Raw genomic sequence first — 24,386 nt, forward strand, 5'->3', positions numbered from 1 at the left:
TTCTGGCATCTTAGCTGAAAGATAAACGGGCTCTAGGGTGAGGCTGGGGTTATTCAGCCATTGCCACGGCCCTTGGGAGCAAAGTTTCCATCTTTGGAGAAGGAGGGTCACAATCTTTTGGGGGACTGTGAAGGGGAGCCTCCTTTACATCTCCCAGAGAGAGGGTCCCTTCGAGGGGCTTTGGGGAGCAACAGGCCCAAAGAGTGAAGAGCTATTCTTTTAGTCTCTGTGGAATTCATTCTCCAAGCCATCCCTGGAGCTAAGTCTGCAGTCCTCTCTCCAGTCTTCTTCTGGTATTTTGTGTCCAGGTGCTGGAGCCCCTCCTCAGGGAACTTCTCTCCCCCCTGAAGATGCAGAAGCCTCCCCTGTTTTTTTTAAAAATAAAATTCTAGAGGGCACACACGACCTGCCTGTTCCCCCAAGCATTGCGTAGGTCAGAGTGGAAGGATGTGTGATCTCTTTTTTATTCCCTTTTATTCTTTTTTGGTTTTATGGTGTTTCCCTTAAGCGAATATATTGCTGTTTGTTCTGTGTAAACTGCCCACAATTTCATTTCAAGAGTGGGATAACTTTCCAAAGGTTTTCAACAAAAGATAAAAATAAGGTAAGACTAAAATTTCCAGGGAGACTGTTTAATTGAGGGAGGGGCTTAGACTCTTCTCTCCATTGAAACCTGCCCCTTCCCACTGGAGGACTGGTTGAAATCCTGGCTAGGAATCATTTTGCCCAGATTGGGCTGCAACACCAGCTGACCCTCTGTCGTTGAGTGAGCGTCCCAGCTCCAGTCTCACGATCCTCCAGGTTAGATTCCTGCAGCAGACATGCACCGCACCCCCCAAAGAGCTGGTTAGAACACTGTTGCTAGTCTCAGAAGGACGGAAGATCAGCACCTGCCACTTCTCTCCATTTATTACGCCTTTTATTACCGTGCAAAACAAACTTTTATTACTGTGTCGCCACAGATCCGCAGACTTTGAACGGGGCAGAAAGTAACCTCGGCTCCATTACCTGTAATAACTTCAGATCCTTTATCTATGAATATGTTTGCTTTACACCATCTGTTCTCATGCAGTCTCTCTTGCCTTTCAGAGAGCAATAACAATGCCTCCCTTTGTAGAGAGGAGTTTCTCTCAGGAGTCTCTGGAAAGAGTCCCACCAGCCTTTCTTGTCTAATAAACACTGCATTAAACCTTGATTCCTTGCCATGGGCCTGGTTTCATTCAACAAAAAAGCTTCCCTATTTTTTTATGATTGGGGGATATAAATAAAAAAGAGAAGATTACTGAATAAGCAACCCAGATGACACATTTTTAAATTAAGGGTGGGGGAGGGAAAAAGAGAAAAGTATTAAGATACAAATATACAACTTAAAAATGATACAAGCAGGATTTATGATAGGGAAACAAAAAGTGGAAGAAATTTACGTGCAGCCACAGATCCGTAGACTTTGAACAGGAGGAGAACTTCAGCGGAGCTCGGAGGACTGTCATTGGCGGAGTTTTGTCTTCGGTTGCAGGTACAAATAAAACAGGGGAGTGGCGGAAGGGAGCGGAGTCCGAGACGGCCTAGGGGGCGAAGGGGGATCGATCGGAGAGCCTCAGAAGAAGAATGAGCGAGGAGGGCAGGGTTCACACAAGCGGGGTGACCAGGACGTTTGAGCTCTACCGTTGCCTTGTTCTGGACAACGTCTCCCTGGGACCCCTCCCTCCCTCCAGGACCCCCGGAAGACAATAAGGGAGCAGCGTTTTTTTTTCTCTCTTCTTCGCGGATCCGGACGGAGCGGAGAATTTTGGCAGAGTTGGACTTTTTTGCGGATCCATACGGGACCCGAACGGGGGCAGCGCCTCAGCGACTTGACGGACGCCGTCTTCGGTTGGAGGTGCACGGGGGCGCCTGGTTGGAGAACGATACTGCTGCACCGGGCGCCCCTCTTGCTCTTGGGACTTGTGCTGGGGTCCTTCGTGCTTGGGTCTTTTTCCGGTGAGTTTGCGACGGGGAGGGGGGGAAGGAAACAGACGGGGAGGGGATCTCATGTGCTGAGCTGGGTCTTTCTCTCCCCCATCCTCCCCCCTCAGTCCCAAACGCCTTTCCCAGAAGGCAAAATCCTCCTCCTCTCGCGATTCAGCGATCCTGGTTTAAAAAAAAAACTTTAGTAACTGATTTGTAATCAGCCCCCATTTTTATTTCTGGGAGAACAGAGAGTAGAAGTGAAAAGAGAAGTTTTTAGACTTCAGCCCTGCCGTCTTTCTCCTGGTCCTTCCTTCTCCTGCCTGGGCAAAGTCCTCACCATCCAGCTCCACCCTTATCATCAAGCTTTGCCCTCACTGGAAAGATCCTCAGCTCATTTGTTCCAGTTTAGAGAACCTGTTGGGGAGGGGCTGTTTCTGATAATAGCCCTTAGATTTCTGTACAGCTTGATACTGCTTTACACTCCTCTCTAATAAACTCTGGAAGGGGATGTTGTTGTAGTACAGACCAATGTTCCCTCTAATTTTTTTTCAGTGTGTGCAGAAAAGTATAGTGTTTGAGCGGCACATTTTCATGTCTGAGCACCTGAATTTTTTTCACAGATGTTTCACAGAGCAATTGATTTATAGGATCTGAATTGGAATGGAGAAAAATGGTTTTGTGCGTGAGTGTGTATGTGTGTGGGGGGGGGGGGGTTGAGTGAGCGAGGGTTCCGGTAAGGGAACTGTGCCTATTTAGAAAAGAAGGTAAATTATTGCAAACATGATATATGTTTCTAGAGAGAGAGAGGGGGGGGGGAGGGAGGGAGGGAGGGAGGGAGAGAGAGAGAGAGAGAGAGAGAGTATCCCTCCTTCCTTCAGCCCAACACACTCTCCCTGGCATCCCAGCCAGACGAGAGGGACTGCAGAGGGTCTCCCTGAGTTTAGGGCAGCGAGTCAGGGCTGGGCCAGCTTGGGCACCGCAGAAAAGCAGCGGCAGCCAAAAGGGGAAGGGCAGGAACAGCCTGAAGCCACCCCCACACCAGCTACAGGGGGTGCTGTGACAGCCGCCCGGGACAAGGGGACGGCGGTGGCCAGGACGGGCAGGGGCTGCCCACCCTCCCCACCCAAGCGGGCTTCTTGCACAGCTCTAGCCGGCAGCTCGCATGGGGATCCGTGGTCCAGAGCGCTGCCGCTTCCAGCGGGATATATTCTGCCAGGCCCTCGGCGGCGTCTTTAGGCGGGGATCTCGCCTGCCCGCCAGCAGCTCCTCCAGCGTCCCGTCTGGAAGCAGAAGCATAACGGTCGCCGTTACCAGGGGCGAAGGGGTGGCGGTGGCGAGAACAGGGGAGCACCACCCCATCCCCTTCCCCAACATTGGCTATTGCGCTTCCGCTTCTATTAGCAATGTGGTTGTTAAGTGAATCACTAGTTCTTAAATTAGTAACACGGTTGTTAAGTGAATTGCTGCAGTTTTTAAATTAGTAATGCAGTTGTTAAGTGAATCACTGCTGTTTTTAAATTAGTAACACGGTTGTTAAGTGAATCACTGCAGTTTTTAATTTAGTAACATGGTTGTTAAGTGTATCGCTGCAGTTTTTAAATTATTAACACGGTTGTTAAGTGAATTACTGCAGTTTTTAAATTAGGATCACGGTTGTTAAATGAATGGCTGCAGTTTTTAAATTAGTAACATGGTTGTTAAGTGAATCACTAGTTCTTAAATTAGTAACATGGTTGTTAACTGAATTGCTGCAGTTTTTAAATTAGTAATGCTGTTGTTAAGTGAATCATTGAAGTTTTTAAATTAGTAACATGGTTATTAAGTGAATCACTAGTTCTTAAATTACTAACACGGTTGTTAAGTGAATTGCTGCAGTTTTTAAATTAGTAATGTGGTTGTTAAGTGAATCACTGGACTTTTTAAAGTAGAAACACGGTTGTTAAGTGAATCATTACAGTTTTTAAATTAGTAACATGGTTGTTAAGTGAATCATTGCAGTTTTTAAATTAGTAACACGCTTGTTAAGTGAATCACTAGTTTTTAAATTAGTAACACAGTTGTTAAGTGAATCACTGCAGTTTTTAAATTAGTAATGCAGTTGTTAAGTGAATCACAAGTTTTTAAATTGGTAACAGGGTTGTTAAGTGAATCACTAGTTTTTAAATTAGTAACATGGCTGTTAAGTGAATCACTGCAGTTTTTAAATTATTAACACGGTTGTTAATTGAATTGCTGCAGTTTTTAAATTAGTAATGTGGTTGTTAAGTGAATCACTGGACTTTTTAAAGTAGAAACACGGTTGTTAAGTGAATCATTACAGTTTTTAAATTAGTAACATGGTTGTTAAGTGAATCATTGCAGTTTTTAAATTAGTAACACAGTTGTTAAGTGAATCACTAGTTTTTAAATTAGTAACACAGTTGTTAAGTGAATCACTGCAGTTTTTAAATTAGTAATGCAGTTGTTAAGTGAATCACAAGTTTTTAAATTGGTAACAGGGTTGTTAAGTGAATCACTAGTTTTTAAATTAGTAACATGGCTGTTAAGTGAATCACTGCAGTTTTTAAATTATTAACACGGTTGTTAATTGAATTGCTGCAGTTTTCAAATTAGTAATGTGGTTGTTAAGTGAATCGTGGCAGTTTCTAAATTAGTAACACGGTTGTTAAGTGAATCAGAGTTGGAAGAGACCTTGGAGGTCATCTAGTTCAACGATTGTTAAGTGAATCAGAGTTGGAAGAGACCTTGGAGGTCATCTAGTCCAACCCCTCCCCCCCCAAGCCGGAGAGCCTACAGTGTAGGCGGGGCCAGGGTTGCAGGCGGCAGTGAACAGGAAGGGAAGCGAATGCCAGCCAGCATCCCTGCCTTCTTCCTCCGAGAGCCGCTTCTTTGCCTAAGGTGACCAGATTTTCAGATTGGTAAAGAGGGACACCGTTGACCGCAGGAGGGGGGGCGGGGGGGGCGCTTGATTAAAAATTTTATATTTTGTCAAACATGACCCCAGGACACTGAAACCATCATAAATACGAATCTGTTGCCAAACATCAAAATTTTGATCACGTGACCATGAGGATGCTGCAACGGTCGCTAAGTGTGAAAATGGTCGCTAAGTGTGAAAATGGTTGCTAAGTGTGAAAATGGTGATCAGACACTTTTTTCAATGCCATTGTAACTTTGGTCACTAAATGAACTGTTTGAGACTTGCATTATAATGCCTTATGCCAGTTTACATTTTCAAGAGAGAGAAGCTAAACTCCTTGTTAGAATTGAAATAGAAATGAATAGAGTAGAGTAAAATAGAATAGAATAGTTTATTAGCCAAGTGTGATTGGACACACAAGGAATTTGTCTTTGGTGAATATGCTCTCAGTGTACATAAAGAAAAATAAAATAGTAAGATAGTGGGATCCTTGATGCACCTAGCCTTCACTAATCCTCTCACTTTCATAAAAATCAGTAAAAATCACTCATGCTTTTTTATTTCTATTTATTATTTTGCTATGGCCACATATGAATATATATGCACATTCCAAACAGATTTTCTTACTAAACAGCCACCAATCTCATCCATAGGCCACTAAATGCCTCACCAACCTTTTCTGTATTCTTTCATTTCCTTCCATCCATTTTATTTATTTAACACAGAGTAGATTAGGCTGTCAGCCTTAGTCATTCTTCTAACATGACAACAATTCTTACCAACAAGGACGGTATTGGCACATTTTAGCTAATGCAACCTAAACATAACCAAAACCTATTTCATTTCAAGTATGCTAACTTTATTCTATGCCTTCCCACGCATTACATGGCTTGAACGTTCGCGGATCGCCACCAAATTGCACAGGTGGTTGTTCTACCAGATGGACATCCTTATTTTTTCTCGAAAGCTGCCTTTCCTAGTCTAGCCCCGTAACAACAACCCTACGAGGTAGGCTGGGTTAAAAAAAAAGCGAGTGTCGGGGAATTCTGCGACTGCATCACCTCTTCGCTGTTCTCGCTTCCCAGGGAGCTCCCTTTCCTCTCACCGAGCAGCCCGTTCTCGGAACAAAACGGAGAGGCTCAGAGGCGGATACGCCTGGCAGTCGGTGGGGACGGTGCTGAGAGGGGCGTGCGCTGGGAAAGGGAGCTTGCACGGTCCGCCTCTGAGCCTCTCCGCGCAGTCACCCCCTTCCCTGTCATGCCCCCCACCCCAAAAACAAACCACCAGCGCTCCTCCCGCTCCCCCACTCCCCAGGCCTGCAGCGCCTTTTCTTCCCGTTCGGCTCCGAGCCACCGTCACGGACCTCTTTTGTCTCCGCTCTAGGCACCGGCCGCCGCGCCGCCGTCCTCCCCTCCATCATTCCCCCTCCTCCCAGAGCACCACCGGAAACATGCCAACCTCAATATGGATGCAAAGGCGTCACATCGCTGCTACCCATGTTCACGAGGCGCCAGGCATTGCAGGGCGCAGAGGAAGCCAGCAGACAGACGGGAGACTTGGGGAGGGGGGAAGGAAGAGATCCCATCCAGGGTAAAAAAAGGGAAAAGCGGAGAGCCTACTCTGGATGGGATCTCTTCCTCCCTCTCCCCCCCCCGGTCTCCTGTCTGTCTGCTGGATTCCTCTGCGCCCTGCGATGCCCGTCTGGGTTGGCTTCCTTGGATTCCTTGGACACTCAGCTGCCACCCCCACCCCCACCTTCCCTCCGACCAACTGTCAGTTTATTCTTCCTGCGCGTGAAAGCGCTTTAGTCAGTGGAGTGTGTGCTGGGAGGAATCTCTCTTCTCCTCCCTGCACGGACCCCACGGTGCCTGCATCAGAGCTTGGGCGGGATTCAGGTGAAGGAAAGGACTTTTCTTTTGCCGGCATCAGAGCTCGGGCGAGCAAAAGCAAGTATTTTAATCACGCATCCACTGAATAAAGTGCTTCCTCTGGCCCGCCTGATCTCTGCTGCGGGCGAAAGGGAGCTGGGAGGACAGGAGATTCCTCCCTGCACGTGAAAGCGCTTTAGTCAGTGGAGTTCATGCTGGGAGGAATCTCTCTTCTCCTCCCTGCACGGACCCCCCGGACCCCAATTCCACTTATGGCCTCAGGTCTATTTACCAGTTAGAGGGTCTGGAATTCATCGTTGCCAGTTGGGGGGCGCAGAGGAACCCAGCAGACAGACGGGAGACCGGGGGGTGGGGGAGGAAGAGATCCCATCCAGGGTAAAAAGAGGGAAAAGCGGAGAGCCTACCCTAGACGGGATCTCTTCCTCTCCCACCCCCCGGTCTCCCGTCTGTCTGCTGAGTTCCTCTGTGCCCTGCGATGCCTGGCGCCTCGTGAACATGGGTGGTGGCGATGTGATGCCTTTGCAGGTGCCTCAGTTGCCCCTGATCGTGGGCGGATCTCAATTGATGAGGAACTCAATAATGCTGGCACATAAAGCTTTTTCCCCCCCCCTCGGAAACTGAAGCTCGTTTAAAGAAAAAGGGAAGGGCGGGCAGCTTCACGTGAGTGAGTAACTCCGGCAGTGGGAATCGGGAGGCTTCGGGTGGGCGGTGGCGCTTCTCTTGCAAACGGGGATCAGCGCACTCGCCGCCTCCCCCTCCCCCGGGAGGAACTCTGCAGCGGGACAGACGAATGGAGGGGGAGATCACCCCTTCCTCCTCCGAGCCCCCAAACCCTGTCTTCCCTGGCCTGCACCCCTGCGCCCAGGCTCCTTTGGGTTTGGGGCTAATCCGAATGGGTGGAGCGGGGGATCCCCGGGGCGGAGGCCTCCCGGTGCAACGGTCTTCCGCAGCTCCGGAGCTAACCTTCGCCTTCTCCGCCCAGGATTGCAAGGCTGGAGGCCTCGGCAGCAGCCACCCCCACCCCCATCCGGCCAACCCTCGCCAGTACCATGAGTTTACCGGCCAGGTATCCATTGAGCTGGAGGGCAGGCACCGTGGCTTCCTCGCGGCTAGTCTCGCTGCTTTCCCCGGGCTCGGCTCCATTTCCTCCCCGCCCATTTTCGCTCCCCCAACTGAGGCCTTCGCCCCGCCCAAGCCTACCTGCCAGCGGACCCTTGCTACGAACCTCCTTTATCTACCGCAAGGAGAACAGATACACGTGGCCGCCTCTTTTCCCTTCCGCAGCCACTTCCAGCCTGCCTTCTCACATGCTGGTCAAGCGCTTCCTGCCCGTCCTTCGCTTTGGGGATCCTTTGCTTGCTCTCTTTGGCGCGCTTTGCATTTTAGCCCTCACTTCTCATCTCTGCCTCCCCGGCTCAGCTGCGCCCTCGCTTCCCCCACCCGCCAACGATCATCCCAGAGGCTGCAAGCAGAGACTGAAGGAAGACCGCATTTCAGTTAGCGCACCTTGGAGTCACCGATGCCGGCTTCCCTGCTGCGACTGGCGGGAACGGCAATGAAAGCTCAGGCTTCACTCCTCCGTCTGGGGCTGCGGCTAACAGGGACGGCCAAGCGCTTTCCTCAAAAACCCCGCCTTCCACACACACCCGGCTTCCAAAATCCGGGGAGTTGCGGGGAGGGACGATCTTCTTCCCCTCTCTCAGGTTGCCCGGTTCCCCCCCCAGTTCCTCTCATGAGTAGCTCGCAAGGGAAGGCCTTCCCTTCCCTTGCTAAAGGCCACCGCCGCCCACCTGAAGCGGCGAAGCCTCCCGATTCCCACCGGCACCGGAGTTACTCACCAGAGAAGTGCAGCAAAAACAAACAGCGAAGGCGAAATGAAATGGAGACTCGTGAGAGTCACGACTCGCGCGGCGTGCTTAAGCGGACTCCAGCCAATCAGTGAGCTGGCTGGGATGGAAAATTTTAAGCACCCTCGTGCGTGCTAAAAGTTTTCCATCCCAGCCAGCTCACTGATTGGCTGGAGTCCAGGCCAATCAGTGAGCGGCAGGCTGGGCTGGCTTAGATATGAAAGTGTAGATAGAATAGATTGGGGAACGGAACGAGCGAGCTAGCGGCAGCTGATGATGGGCGGGGAGCCAGCGAGCGCCGAAATAAAGCGTGGGTTTTTGAGAAGCGGGCAGGACGCGGGAAAAACGATGAAAAATCGTGCCTGTCCTGCCAAATCTGGGACGTCTGGTCACCCTATCTTTGCCAGCCTCTCAGCTGATCGGTGCCAGGCAGCCCCCGTGACACACGGACCGTTTGCTGCCACGCAGGGCGAGCGCTGCCGGGGAGAGATCCGGGGGAGAGGAGGGAAAAGGCGTCCCGAGCAGAAGTTTCCCTTCTCCTCCCCCCTCCCCACGCCGACTTCTCTCCAGCAGCGCTCGTCTCCAGTCGCATCAACCCTGGCGGCTCCCAGGGAGACTGAAAGGGGCGCAGCGGTCTCCCAACCACCGAGGAAGGAAGAGGAGCCGGCCTTGGGCTGTTGGGAGAAGCGCCCTAACCCTCCCTTCCCTTTGGCAGCCGCCTTGCAGAACGGGGAGATTTCTGACATTTTTCAGCTGGAACCAGCCAAGCGCCCTGCGCACATCGGCCGCCCGGGAGCCCCGAGGCTCACCACCACCGTCTCCGGAAGCACCAACGGCCTCCCAGACAAGCCAGACGTGGCTTCAGGGAAGTCCCCGGGGGCTGCAGAGGGCAAGAAATGCCCCCAAAGGGCCAACTACAAGTTCGGAAATGATCTGTCTCTGACTTCCAGAGGGCATCTAGGAGGCCGGGGAGGCCATTTCCGCCCCCCCCTCAGGCTTCAGGAAAATCTTTGGGGAGAGGAAGTCCATGCATTTGTGTGTGTGTGTGTGTGTGTGTGTGTGTGTGTGTGTGTGTGTGTGTGTGTGTGTGACATGCGCATGGGTAGGGAATTGAGTGGACATGTGGGGGACCAATGGGAATTCTCCCTTCTGCAGCGTCATCGGTCTCCGGGCAGAGTTTTCCTTGATTTCACCAATCAGAAATCAGAGTTCAGAAAGGAGGGAAGGGGGATATTTCCAGTCACATTTAAAGACAAAAAACACTGCGCTGCACTTTGAAACTTGTGCGCGGTGTTTCTTTGTTACCTGCGCAGCTGCTCACGCGCGCAGCTTAGAGGGAATGCTGGGAGGGGGACGCCTGTCCTGCCTGGGTCTCTTCCTCCACATTCACCCTCCTTGGCAAGTTCCTTTCCCCAGCGGGAAACGCCTCCCTTCCCTCGTCCTTCCTCAGCCTCGTTCCAGAAGTTTTTTGTATTTTAATTTGCACTTCATTCATTTTTGTATCTGAGTAAAGAAAATGAACGAGGAGCGTTCAAGATTCAAAGTGGTCCCAGGCCAGTGTTTCCTCTAAGGTGCGCAGCTGCGCGCCTACGCATGTGACAAGAAAACGCCACACAGAAGTTTCCAACTGCCGCGCAGTTATTTTTAATGTCACAGCTCCGTCCTGACCTGGGAGGAGGGAGAATTTATTTCACTGACCTACCGCTTCGGCTGCCCTTTTTTTTAAAAAAAAGAAAACCACGCGCAACTTCCCTGCGTTCTATCTCAGATCCCCCCGCAACTTCCCTGCGTTCTATCTCAGATCCCCCCCCCCCGCCACCGCCTTTTTCTTTTAATTTTCTGCAGGCTTTTGTATCGACTCCTTCCTCCCGATCCCCAATAAGCGATGCGGGAAGGGGAGGTGCGGAGAGGGAAGAGAGATAGAAAGTCGCCGTTCTATTTAACTCCTGCTTTCTGGGAATGGCTGGTGGGGGGAGGGAAGTTGCCCTCGCGACGTTCTGAGTCATATTCCGGGTCGTTCTCTCTCTCTCTCTCTCTCTCTCTCTCTCTCTCTCTCTCTCCCTCCCTCCCTCCCTCCCTCCCTCCCTCTCTCTCTCTCTCTCTCTCTCTCTGTGTCACACTCGCTCCTGTTTTCTTTCCGTGTTTGGAACTTTACACTTCGGAAACTGGGAAGGAAAAGGAAGAGGTGCATGCGTGTTTGCGCGCTCGCGCCTGCCTGCCTGCCTGCCTGCCTGCCTGCCTTTTAAATCACACACACATTATTTTTTACAAGGACAAGGGAATTGCAAGAATAAGCGAGGACCGGCGAGATGTGGGCTTTTTGCAGGAGGAGGAAAGAGCCATGCGATTTGGAGGGGCTGGAGAGAGAAGCCGAGGGGGGCAAAACTTAAACAATGAAAGCAAAGAGTCCGCCTCGGCTCGCCCCTTTCTAACTGAGCAGCCCTGCGCTTCCTTTCCTCCTCCTCAGCCTTGCAAAGAGCCACCAACTCTTTCTCACCTCTCTTCTTCATCCACCCCTATTTTACAGTGTTGCATTTATAACCAGGCAGGCATGCATTAATGGGGGTGGGGGGATGCTGTTAAGCCTTTAATGCATTCCTTCTTGCAGGGGAGGGGAGGGCTGTGAGTTCTGCAGAATGAGGAGGCTGGAATCTGGGGAGGCAGTTGTAGGAAATTTGGGGGTGGGGGTAGGAAGCTGGTTTGATCCTGAGGTGATCGAGAGCTCTTCCTTACCCACCCACCCAAAATCACTTCCGAGAAATCTACGCGGTCCGCGAAGTATTTGAGCCAGCGCTGCATGGGACGGCTTCATCAAATCCATAATAGAGAGGGGGAGATTAATATATATAGGGTTTTTTTAAGTGGGAGGGGGAGTTTCCCAGGGAAAATTCAGCATGGAGTCTGTCATTTGCCAGGTCCTATATAAATCCCCCCTCTCTATATTCCATCGCAGGCTGGCAAGCGACTCCAGAGTTGCATGGTTGCGTGGGTTACCTGTGTCCCTTTCCAACAACTCATAGCCCCCCCCCATTTCCCAAAGCAGCGGCCACCGCCACCACATTGGGGTCCCTTGGATGCCCTTGTTGTCTTGGTGACATCTGTGAAAAAAATTCAGGTGCTCAGGCATGAAAATATACCACTCAAACACTAGACTTTTCCGTGAACACTGAAAAAAAATTAGAGGGAATATTGGCCCCAGCCGTCCAATTCGGATCACCTGGACGGTCCAATCCGGACCTAAACCGTTCTGAAGAGACGGTGAAAGGTAGGGGCAGATCCTGTGGTCCCAGAGACACCCGCAAAATCTCTGGTGACCTCTCTTGCCAGCAATCGTAAGTCAGCCCCCAGGCTGCTGAAACTGCTGACAGCTCCTACACGCAAGTGCAGGAGAGAAGCATGTTGTTTTGGTGAGAGTCTTTAAATCTTTTTTTCTATTGGAGAGAGAACACCTGAAATCTGGAAATTTAATTTAAAATAAAGGCTGACTAAAGAGAAAGCGGCGTATTTAAGACGGTCAATTGAAGATTTTCTTTTTTCCCTTTTTCTTTTCGGAAGCCAGGCTGGACTTCCTGAGCCCAAAACGTGCAAATATATGCATATCAAATGTTTGCCCAGCACCCTCCCCCCAATTATCCCACCCCAATGACTAATCTGCAACTCCCAAAGGTGTCATGTGGGGTGCATCTTCAAACCCCTCATGCTGGTGGTATGCAGAGATGGTTGACTTTAACTAAGTCCAAACACAGGCCATCAGAATGCGCAGAAGATGGTGAGAACCAAACTCCCTCCTGATAACTCCTCCACCACCATACATTCTCCATCCCAAATACCTCAAGCTCCCACCCTCCCCGTTTCTCTGGCAGCTAATAGCAAGCAAGCGAAGTAGATACTGAGAGATAGATAGACAAAAATGTCAAGCTTAGTCTGAACTGTGTTACACGCTAATAAAAATTAAAAAGATGACGATGCTGCTGCTACTGTTGCGGATGGGGATGATGATGATGATGGTAATAGCAGTAGACTTAGCAGTAGACTTATATACCGCTTCATAGGCCTTTCAGGCCTCTCTAAGCGGTTTACAGAGAGTCAGCATATTGCCCCCAACAATCTGGGTCCTCATTTTACCCACCTCGGAAGGATGGAAGGCTGAGTCAACCCTGAGCCGGTGAGATTTGAACCGCTGACCTGCTGATCTAGCAGTAGCCTGCAGTGCTGCATTTAACCACTGCGCCACCTTGGCTCTGGTGGTGGTGGTGATGGTGTTGTTGTTGTTGGTGGTGGTGATGGTGTTGTTGTTGGTGGTGGTGGTGGTGGGTGGTGGTGATCGCACAGATTGACTATAAGCCCGGGCGTCATAAAATGACAAAATGATGTGTTGGATGATCTGCAACAAACACCATCTGCCTGGTGGGATCATAAAGCAGAGAAAGGCATAGAAATTGAATAAGTTAAATTGCTCTAAGGCTTTAGAATGGAAACAGACATGCAACTGTCACATAATACACCAGACTTAACAATTGTTTGTAATTGTGGTCATACGTTTTCTTTCTTTACTTCTTTCTTTCTTTCTTTCCTTCTTTCCTTCCTTCCTTCTTTCTTTCTTAATCTCTCTTTCCTTTTTTCTTTTTCTCTTTCTTTCTTTCTTTCTTTCTCTTTCTATCTTTCTCTTTTTTCTCTCTCCCTTACCCCCTTACTTTCTCTTGCTTTCTCTCTTACTCTTTCTCTCTCTCTCTCTCCCCCACTCTCTCACACACACCTAACCCTTTACAACCCACCTTCCTTCCTTCCTTCCTTCCTTCTTTCTTTCTTAATCTCTCTTTCCTTTTTTCTCTTTCTTTCTTTCTTTCTTTCTTTCTTTCTCTTTCTATCTTTGTCTCTCTTTTTTCTCTCTCCCTTACCCCCTTACTTTCTCTTACTTTCTCTCTTACTCTTTCTCTCTCTCTCTCTCTCTCTCCCCCACTCTCATGCACACCTAACCCTTTACAACCCCCCCCCCAAAACCCCACAAAGCATTTTGCTGCCGGGTAAAGTTGGAACATGGCACACCAGCCACACACCACATCCACTGACTTTGAAGTCTTTCTCTTGTGCTGCCAAAACCCCTTGGCGCTCTTCACCTGCGGTCGCCCCTTCGACCTCCCACCCGTGGAGAATATGCCGTGGTCTTCCTGGAGGGGCAGTCAAGGGACGCTCTCCCACCCCCTGAATAGAGCGTAGGCTGAGGAAAGTGAGATGGGAGAGTGGAGCTGCTCCTTTTTTCTATGGGCCAGAAGGAGGCGAGGCAGCCTCAGGTGCCATCCGGGGACCCTCAGATGCACTGCTTCTCAGCTAGAAACAAGGTGAGGAAGGAATCTCAGATGGCTGCAGAAGCAGCAGAAGCAGCAGCGGCAGTTGAGGCACAATCCAGTCAGTTCTGGATTTCCCTTCCCTGAGCATGTCCCGTTGCTGCTGGCGCCGTTTTTGGTGAATCGAGCTCGGAGGTGGGGCTCCTGCAGATACTCCATCCTTGCCACTGTTTCAGGCTGAGAAGCGATGCGGTCAGCGCTTAGCAGCTCCTGAGAGGGCCAATGCTTCTCCGCTCGCAATGTCTCCATCCTAACGGTATGCCAATGTACGCCCAATTTCTGCTACTGGTGCGGGCGTACCGGTGCGTACCGGTAGGAACTCACTACTGCCTTGTTGAGGGTCCTGGCTGAACTCTCACGGAGGTTGTGCAATGCACACCAGTTCAGTCAACACAGAAAGACTCACAGGTGGCTGTCAGTGGGTGTGTTGCACTTACATATCAGATAGAGAATCCAAAGTCCCAAGATCACGATGGAAACAATGGCCACAATTCCCAAAGGACTCCACCATGTTGTAGCTAAAGAAGGAGAAACATGGTTCTGATCAGACAGTTCCCTGAAGGGAGATGCAGAAACAAATGGAAGCATTTCCCAACCTGCATTGGCCTGCAAGAAGTGCCCCCACCTGAAGGAAACCCCTCCCTTCCAAGGCTGAAGAGAGTGGAGCAAATGGCCTTGAAGCACAAAAGGAAAAGCCACAAGCAATCATATACTGTATATCACATCATTTCATACGCCATCATGCATCATTTCTTTATACCTTTGCTGTTAAGTTACCACTTCCAACTATTTAGACATCACTACATTTCCTGCTCTCAATCTGAAAACATGAGGTGGTGCAGAAGAAAATCACCCTCTCCCCATTTTCAAATATTGATGTAACATTTATTTCTACACAGACATTATTTCTACACATCAAAACCTCTCAGTCCCTCACCTGTTTCCTCCTGGAAACTCAACACCAGGGGCTCCTGCAAGCCCTCATGCTCCAGGTGACACTGAAAACAGTTCCTCTCCTTGGGGTCGATCTCAACACTGAGCCAGACATAATAGGCCCCATCTCAGTTGGGGGCCACGTTCCTATGGAGGGTTTCGTTCTTCCAGACCTCTCCGTCCCTCTTCCAGGTGGCAGTGAGCCTCCTGCCTTCACCTTCTACCTCTCCGCAACGAGGTAGAAAGCGAAGGCAGGAGGCTCACTTCCACTGTTTCTCTCAAGGCTACCCACTTGAGGCTCGCATTGACAAATCCATGGTGGCACGGCAGCGATCCTAAACTCCCACCTAGAGCGGGCGTGCCACAGAATCCAAATGCAGGAAGCAGGGTCTGTTTCCTCGTGCATCTCTCTCAAAGAAAGCCTTCTTTGTTCTAGTATTTATGAATAATATGCTTCTTTTTCCCCGCTTTGTATTGAATTCTTCCCTCATCATCTTTTAATTGATATATCATCCTTGTTTTTCTCTTTCGTTCTTCAATCTGTATGCCAGCCATAGTCCAGGTTTGTTGGCTTGTTCAAAGTAATTCTGTCTGGCTGCTTTAATTTTCTGTGCGAATTCCTTTTGAGTTATTAACTTGGTCTTATGTTTTATCAACTCTCTTTTTTCTTTTTTAATTTTATTCTTTGGGTCATTCTGTAGTTCTTCGGATTCCCTAAGTTCTTTTTGCATACATTCTTGTTGCTCTTTTTGTTTTCTAGTTTTTCTCGGCATGTAGGCAATTGTGAGGCCTCTTGTGTATGCTTTCATAGTGTCCCAGAGATTTTTAATTGAGATGTTTTATTCTAAAAAATAGTTTTAATTCTTTCTCCAGCAAATGAGTGTATTCTATTTCATTTACAATATTTGAATTCATCATCCATCTTTTTCTTCTTCTTTGACCTTTCCATCTTAATTTTATTGGATTATGATCTTCCCACTCATTTGCTTCTATTTCAATTTCGTCTAATTGATTACATAGACCAGATGAGATTGAAGCCATGTCAATTCTTGATAGGGATTGATGGGGGTTCGAATAAAAGGTATATTGCTTTCTTGTTTTGTGCCTTTCTCTCCAAATATCATGTATTCCATTGCCATCTCAAAAAAGGATTTGGGTAATGTATTTTTTTTTTTGTTTTATTTTTCTTTTTGCTTTCATAGTCCATTTTTTTAATCCACTATTGCATTATAATTCCCAATTAAGCAAATGTTTTCATATTCTAATTCATTTATTTTGTTGTGTAATTTCCTATAAAATTCCTCTTGTTTCTGATTTGGTGCATATATATTAATAATATCGGTTTTTCTGTTGTCCCTAATTCAATCATTAGCATCCTGTCTTCTTCATCAGAGTAGACATCTTTGAGTTTAATTTTTTTTTATATAGGTTGCTATCCCTCTTTTTTTTTTAATCTGCCAGTGCTGTATATAATTTCCCTAGTTTTTTGTTTTCCAGTAAGTTCCTATGTTCCTTTTTAATATGCACTTCCTGTATACAGGTTATATCTACCTTCAGTTTCTTAAGTTTATGAAACATCTGTCTTCCCCGGCCCCCAGGAACACTCTGCAGGCTTCAGCAGGGCTGGGGGAAGGCAAAAACACCTGTTTTTGTAAAAAAAATGGCCCAGTTTTCACCCGTTTTGCAAAATGCGCACACCATTAAAAAAAGAGAAAAAAACCCAGGGATGTTCAAACGACAGCTTTAAGGCTTTAAGGTTTAGGACTCTTAGAAGCAGATGGGCGGGGAGAGGGAACTGGCACGGTAGGTTTGTATTTGTATTTGTATTTGGTTTATTTGTATGTCGCCCTTCTCCAGGAGGGACTCAGGGCGGCGAACAACTCAGGGGGGAAAGGGAACATAAACAACAATACACATTATTATTATTATTATTATTATTGTACAATTGTATCACAGCGGCCAGTTGTTTCGCCGGATTTGGCATTGGTTACTAGTCGGGCCCCACCCAGGGGCCTAGGACGTCGTAACGTATTTTCGTAATATGCGTGCAGATCCAAGCAGTGCGGCTTTTTGCATTTGACTGATGGTGATTTTGTCAATTTTTAACTGTTTTAAATGTAATTCCAGTGCTTTTGGAATAGCACCCAGTGTGCCAATTACTACTGGAATTACCACTGCTGGTTTGTGCCATAGTCGTTGAATTTCGATTTTTAAGTCCTGGTATCTTGCGATTTTTTCATGTTCCTTCTCGGCGACCCTGCTATCACCTGGTATTGCGATGTCTATGATTGTGACCTTATTTTTCTCAACCAGTGTGATGTCTGGTGTATTATGCGCCAGTATTTTGTCGGTTTGTATACGGAAATCCCACAAGATCTTGACCATCTGATTTTCGGTGACTTTTTCAGGCTGATGTTCCCACCAGGTTGTTGCTTATTATTTTGCATGTGTATCGACAGAGATTTTATTAGAACAAAGATGACTTAATATATTAAGTATTGCCTTGTTTGCCTCCTTAAATATGGTGATAAGGAAAGATTCCCAGAGTCCAAGCAATGGAAGTGGTTTTGTAGACATTCTTTGTAGGCATAACTCCTTGAAGTATAAATAAGTCTTCCTTGATTCCCACTGCAACTGGCAGCATTGTGCAGCTGCAATATAACTGCAGTATCAGAACTAAAATGATAATGAGGGGGGGGGGGGCGTCTAAAGGGCTGCTTCCCCTGGCCATGTTTAAACCATGATTAAGTATCTAGAAGTCTATGGTTATCATTTTGGTCTCTAAATGTGATTGCAAGCAAAGCCATGGAAAACAAAGACCACGTCTACTTAATAATTTAGTAGACTGAAACTGCCACTGCCAAGAGCAGCAAAGGGACATGAGAAGAAGGAAGCAGAAGGGATTAACTCTGTCCTGTCTGCACAGGATAATGTCTCTCCTGGAATTGCTTGCATCATCATCAGTGGAGACCTTCCTTTCAGTATCAAGTAACAAACAAACAAAATCATTTATAGTGCATGCAGCAAAGTTTGGTCCAATATAGTCAAAATTAATATATTGGAAGGAAATGACAGTTACAATTACACCTGAGCAACAAGATCAAAATTCACCAGGGTATATTAATAGTCACAGCAGAAGTAATACAGAGCTATGAACCTAACACCCCTATCATCTAATATTGCTAAAAGGATTTATAAGAAAGCAGCCCGTAATCTCTGTCATTCTCTAACCACTTCCCATCTCTACAAACTGCTGCTTTGTTAAATAGGTTTTCCATTTTAGGGAAGACGTTTGAGCAAGATTATCAATCTAGGAAAGGATAGAATTCTTCTTCATCCTTTTCATTCTTCCTGCTGCTCTTGCACTTTTCCTTGTACATGTATTTTTTAAAAAAATATTTTTATTTAAATGTTACAGTTAAATAGATAAAAAGAAATACAAACTATTACTGGTGAAAATTCATGGCATATTACGTGTCTCTGAAGGAACAAAGATGGCACAATGGTGAGATTGGCAGTTAGAAAGTAAATTCCGGCTGGCAAAATCTCTCTGGAAAGGGGAAACGTCATGAAATCACCCTCTTCTACTCCAGACAACCGCTACTCATAAGTAATTCAATTTGATCTGATAAGCCACTGTAGGTGTCATCGTCTGCAATGCTCTCTTCCGTGGGAAATGGCCATCACTGATGCTGCTCCTGACGGCTTGAAGCCCATGTTTGCAAATGACGGTTGTATATAGAGTTTCAATATCCATGATAGCTAAAATAGTGTTGCCAAGAAGATTGCCAAAGAATTTCAGTTTTCTTAGGAAGATTGTGGTGTCTCTTATGTAGACGCTGCTGGTAGTATAAGGTTTAAGTTCATAAATTCAGATATTGCAGCTATTAAGGTTCCAAGCTTGAAATAATGGGATTATCTGAATTGTTTGATCTGTGTATTTTTAGAAGGAAGAACTCCTGGAGTGTTTTCTCTATAGAAGCGGTCTTTTATGTCCTTAGGAATTTATTTCATAAGGCTACATACTGTAGTTCTTTCTGATATGTTGCTGTGGGATCTGAGAGTAGAAGTTAGTAGAATTTAGCATTGCAAATGTACTTTTCAGCTTTCTTAATATGATCAACCGCATTATTGCATGGGGAAGGTTGGGGGGTCTGCATGATCTCTACTTATGAATCATCCTTGGAGAACACATTGGTGGATCCAACAGTGTTGGACAATGATGGCTGCATATCTATGTCCTACTTCTTATTCATGAGAGTACTGTTTAAGTTTCAAGCAACCAAAAAAAAAAGTTTCAAAGGTTGTACAGTTGTTTCAATCATATGGATTTAATGGAACAATATTCTTTGCTTCAGTTCCAAAAAAATCTTTTCTGCACTTCTTTGAGTCAGATACAATTCTTGGGGATCTGATGATACTTTGATGTAGTTTTCATGGATTGAGGTATCATCGCACACCGAACTGGTCTTCTCCAAAAATAGGGAGGACCCGTCCAGATCATATGCAGACTCCCGAGAAACCCGTTCAGGGCAGGAGGCTCCAGCACCAGCCAGCAGAGCCCTCCACTCCGAAGCCTCCTCTCCGGCTTCAGGGCAAGGCGTCACTAGGTCTTCTTTCATTTTTTGCAATGGTGGCTCTTTCATGAATCGACTCTGAGTATCTTGGTTTGGAGCTGGCGATGATGAAGGTGTCATGGAATTTTCACACAGGGATGAAAACATCTCCATCTTTTCTGAGGTCTCTAATACTCCCTTTGGATCTTGGCTTCTATTTTCTATGATCTTAAATTCATGCAATCTCTTGTTCTCTGGGGGGGGGGGAAGTGAAAGGCTCAATTATTGGGGAAACCAGGTCTATAAGTGGCTCTGCTGTATCCAGTTCTTTCCTTGGGAGAGCACGAAAAGTGTTAATGAGGCTAGCTTCTGTGCTGTTAAGTGTCTCTTCTCTGTGCAAGATTGGTTGGCTCCCACTATCATTCTCTTTCTTTTCCAAGGTTGAAAATGAGGTGGTGTCATTCACCTTGAAGGCTCGCATGTTAGTTATTAAAGGGATAACCCTTTCCTCACCAAAGACTCTGATGGGAAAGATTTGGAAGGAGGCTTAAAATGCCTTCATCTTGAATAACATCTGAGGTATGGTGGACTGTTTGAAAGACAGAAGGATCCGCTTCCAGTTTGGGGCCTCAGGTAACCACTCCACAGCACGGAGATCAATCATGCCCCTGTGACAGTGAAGAAGCTGGCTTAGGGAATTTAATATTGCACTTCTGGAATTCCAACGTCCATAATTAAGTCTGTTCAAATGGATTCTAAAAGCCATCCTTTGTGTTTGTAGCAAGCGATGTGATTGTTGTGATTGAGGGAGGGATTCTTTCCTGATTTCTTCTTTTTTGATACCTTTTCCTCTCGATACCTTGTCTGGGGGGGGGGGACTGTTTTTTTGAGAGGGCTGTCTCCTTTTATCTGTCTCTTTAACTGTTTTTCTGGCTCTTTGTTCTATTTCCTTTCCCTTATCCTGCGAGTGGGAGTTAATCAAATCTTCTGCCTGAGCTTTAGTGGGAGTTCTTGGGGCCCGATATTGCATTTGAAGAAAAACAGCTAAGTCTTTTTTCAGTGACTCGACATCATGTTGGATGGCAATTAATTGTTCAAATATTGAGACCACCATTTGCGCTGTGAGAAGGCATTGCTTTGCCATAAACTCGGTTGAATTTTCCCAGGGTAAACTCTCCATACTCTGAATTATCTGGTTGTTCTTTGCCTTTTTAGTCTTTAACTTAGACTCAATAAAGGAAGTTGTTGGGCTAGTTGTTTGTGATAAAATCTGGCAGACATTTTGTTCCCCCTCCACCCGATTGGAGAAGTCTAGTAAATGCTGATTTGCCATATCTTTTTGCCAGTCCTGTTCCAATCTCTCCAGATTGTTGGGGCTGGGGGGGTTAGTTTTACTTACAAATCTCTTGCCAACAAAGAGCTCCTCAGTTCGTGGTTGTTTTGCTGTCTTCACTGAAGGAAGAGATCCTGGGCTGGTGCCATGGCGTTTCTTTCTTTTTCCCATGCTTATTTAATTCTTCGGCAGCAACAAAAGTTTTTGTTTGTATTATGTTCTACGCTGTTATCTCCATCAAAAAATGTTAATTAAATAAAAAAGAATCGGGTAGGAGTACAAAAAATTGATAAAATAAAATAAAACCGGGCGGCACTACTGCAAACACGCTCCAGCTGCACCGGCTGCAGCTCCGCCCCCCCTCTACACATAATTAAAATACACGAAAATCACACAGCCATATCAGTTGAGAGGGGAGGGGAACTCATCAACCCCAGGCCTGCCGGCACAGCCAGGTTTTGACGGCTTTCCGGAAGGCCTGGAGAGAGGTGAGGGTCCGGATCTCCGCAGGGAGTTCATTCCAAAGGGCAAAGGGCAAAGATTTGTGTGCGCATGCCAGAAGCCAGAAGCTCAGCATCCCTGTTGCGCATGCGCGGCCGAGAGCTGCTCTTCTGGCTTCTGGTGCTCCTACGCATGCGTCAAATTTAGAGGAACCATTTTAAAAATAATTTGAGTATCAAAAATGCAAAAGACAAAATCATACAAGCCTGGGCCCACTAATGAGCCACCATGCACTCGCCTCCCCTCTGATACCCGCCGAGCCTCCCCCCACTGCAGATGTGAGGATCGTGGAGGAAAGAGCTTTTAAGTGGCAGTGCCTTCCGCAAGCACTGTTTTTGGAATCGTGGAAGGGATCCTCTGCCTGAAAATGCTTTCCTCCACGATCGTCACCTTTCAGGAGGCAGATCTCACCAGGAAAAAAGAGAAGGTGTGTCTGCGGTGGGAGGAGGCTCGGCGGGTGTTAGGGAGGCAGCGAGCACTTAGCAGCTCCTGAGGGGGCTAATGCTTCTCTGCTCGGAATGTCTTCATCTTAATGGTATGCCAATGTACGGGCAATTTCTGCTACTGGTGCGGGCATACCGGTGCATACCGGTAGGAACTCACTACTGCCTTGTGGAGGGTCCTGGCTGAACTCTCAGGGAGGTTGTGCAATGCACACCAGTTCAGTCAACACAGAAAGACTTATAGGTGGCTGTCAGTGGGTGTGGAAACCACTCAATTCCAAGGCTGAAGAGAGTGGAGCAAATGGCCTTGAAGCAGAAACGGAAAAGCCACAAGCAATCAGACACTGTATATCACACAATTTCATACACCATCATGCATCATTTCTGCATCATCATTCCTCCCTTCCTTTATGCTTCCTCCCCTCTGGGTCTCAAGTCCCTCCAGGCACTTACCGTAGCAGTCCGGTAAGGCGGTACGAAGCACCATTTTTTTTTTTAATATAACAAGACTTCCGCGTTAGCGTCAAAAATCTTCGACGGAAATGTCGTCATATATGCTTGACTAGCTATTGCGATGTAATCACATGGTCTTCTTCCACGTTGTTATCTCCACCCAAAAGGGCGGAGACAAAAGATGATCTTGGTTATGACATTCCACAATCCTACTCCTTTTTTTTTTTTTTTGCTGTTCAAAAGTTTTATTTCTTTTAAAACACAAATATTTCATCATTCCTCAATCAGTAAAACATCGAAGTACAATTTTTTTGTATGCCCCTCCCTCCCTCCACCCCCCCAACCCCCCTCCTCCTTCCTCCCCCGACTTCCCAGAACCCGTACACGGTATGGATTTTAACTAACACAGTCTAAAATCTATTGAGAAAAACAAAATAAAGAAATTAATGACATTCTACATTGACCTTAGCTTCTTCTTGCTGAACTAACTTTAAACAATTTAAATTATTTCTGATCTTAAGCATAAGCTAACTGGAACTTCTTGGTCCCATATTTATTTTGTATATAGTAAATCCATTTTTTCCAGTCTCGTTTATATCTCTCATTTGAGTGATCTTTAAGATATGCCAATATTTTAGCCATCTCGGCTAAGTTTGTAACTTTCAATGTCCATTCTTGAGTTGTAGGCAAGTCTTCCTTCTTCCAGTATTGCGCCACCAACAGTCTTGCTGCTGTTATTAGGTGCAGAATCAAGTTAGTCTCTACCACTGTAAAGTCAATACATATACCTAGTAAAAATAACTGAGGAGTAAACTTTATCCTTCTTTTAAAGATATTTTGCATAATCCACCATATTTTTATCCAGAATGCCTTAACCTTTTGGCAGGTCCACCATATATGATAATATGTAGCATCGAGAGAACCACACCTCCAACATTTAGGCTGTACATTCGGATACATAGAAGCCAGCTTTTTAGGATCTAAATGCCATCTATAGCAGTGGTCCCCAACCTTTTTATCGCCGCGGACCAGTCAGCCTTTGATAATTTTACCGTGGCCCGCTGAGCGCGCGCAGGGGTGGGGGGGCGTTGTTCGCGACGACACATTGATTGTTTATATATCACGTGCGTACCAGCGCGGGGCTCTCTTCCCTGGAGCCTTTGCGCACGGCCCAGGAGCTTTTGCGCACGGCCCAGGAGCCTTTGCGCTGCAGAGATCATGTCCCCCGGCCGCTGCAGCGATCATGTCCCCTGGCCGCTGCAGCGATCATGGCCCCCGGCCGCTGCGCGGCCAGGTGCCAGGTACTCCACGGCCCGGCACCGGTCCACGGACCGGGGGTTGGGGACCACTGATCTATAGAACATCTTATAAAAATTTTCTCTCAGATTTTGAGCTTGTGTAAATTTCACATTTCTTACCCAGATTCTTTCCCATGTATCCAACATTATTGGTTCTTCAATGTTTTGAGCCCACTTTATCATACAATCTTTAACTAATTCTGTTTCCGAATCCATCTGTATTAATACATTATATATCCTCTTTATATGCATTAAGCTTTGATCTCTTATTTGTTTAAACAAATTATCCTCAACTTGGATAAAACCAATTTTTTGATCTATTTTCCACCTAGCCTGTAATTGCCCATACTGGAACCATGTTTGAACTACCTTCTCCTCTTTTAATACCTCTAAAGATTTTAATTGTAGTACCCCCCTTTCCGAGGTAAGAAGCTGTCTGTAAGTAATTCTGTCCTGTCTTTGTGCTATATTCATATTTTCAATTGCATGTCTAGGAATTGCCCACATGGGTATCTTGTCATTTAATTTATATTGGTATTTTTTCTAGACCCGCAGTAAAGCATTTCTTAAAATATGACTTTTAAAATTCTTATCCAATTTTTTGTTGAATAACAGGTAAGCATGCCAACCATATACCAGATCGTGTCCCTCAATATTCAATATTCTATCATTAGTTAAATGAGTCCAATCACTAATTACAGATAATGCCACTGCATCATAATATAGTTTTAAATTAGGTAGTTTCAAGCCTCCTCTCTCACGTACATCTTGCATTATTTTCATCTTTACCCTCGGCTTCTTTCCTGCCCATACAAATTTGTTGATACCCTTCTGCCATTCTAAAAGGTTCGCATCTTTTTTAAGTATAGGTAACATTTGGAAAAGAAATAAAATTTTTGGTAAGATGTTCATTTTCAC

The 24,386-nt window shown here is 46.6% G+C and overlaps 1 protein-coding gene across 1 annotated transcript in view; it reads left to right on the plus strand.

Annotated features, from left to right (window-relative positions):
• The first annotated feature begins 1,512 nt into the window (after positions 1-1,512).
• The window catches only part of LOC116503406 (major histocompatibility complex class I-related gene protein-like), a 60,631-nt gene continuing 37,757 nt past the window's right edge, over positions 1,513-24,386 (plus strand). Inside the window, exon 1 of the mRNA XM_032209807.1 lies at positions 1,513-1,980. The gene's annotated coding sequence lies outside the window, so the exon portion shown is untranslated. The remainder of the gene's footprint in view (positions 1,981-24,386) is intronic.

This window comes from Thamnophis elegans, chromosome 2 (genome assembly GCF_009769535.1).
Source record: "Thamnophis elegans isolate rThaEle1 chromosome 2, rThaEle1.pri, whole genome shotgun sequence".
Taxonomy (NCBI): Eukaryota; Metazoa; Chordata; class Lepidosauria; order Squamata; family Colubridae; genus Thamnophis; species Thamnophis elegans.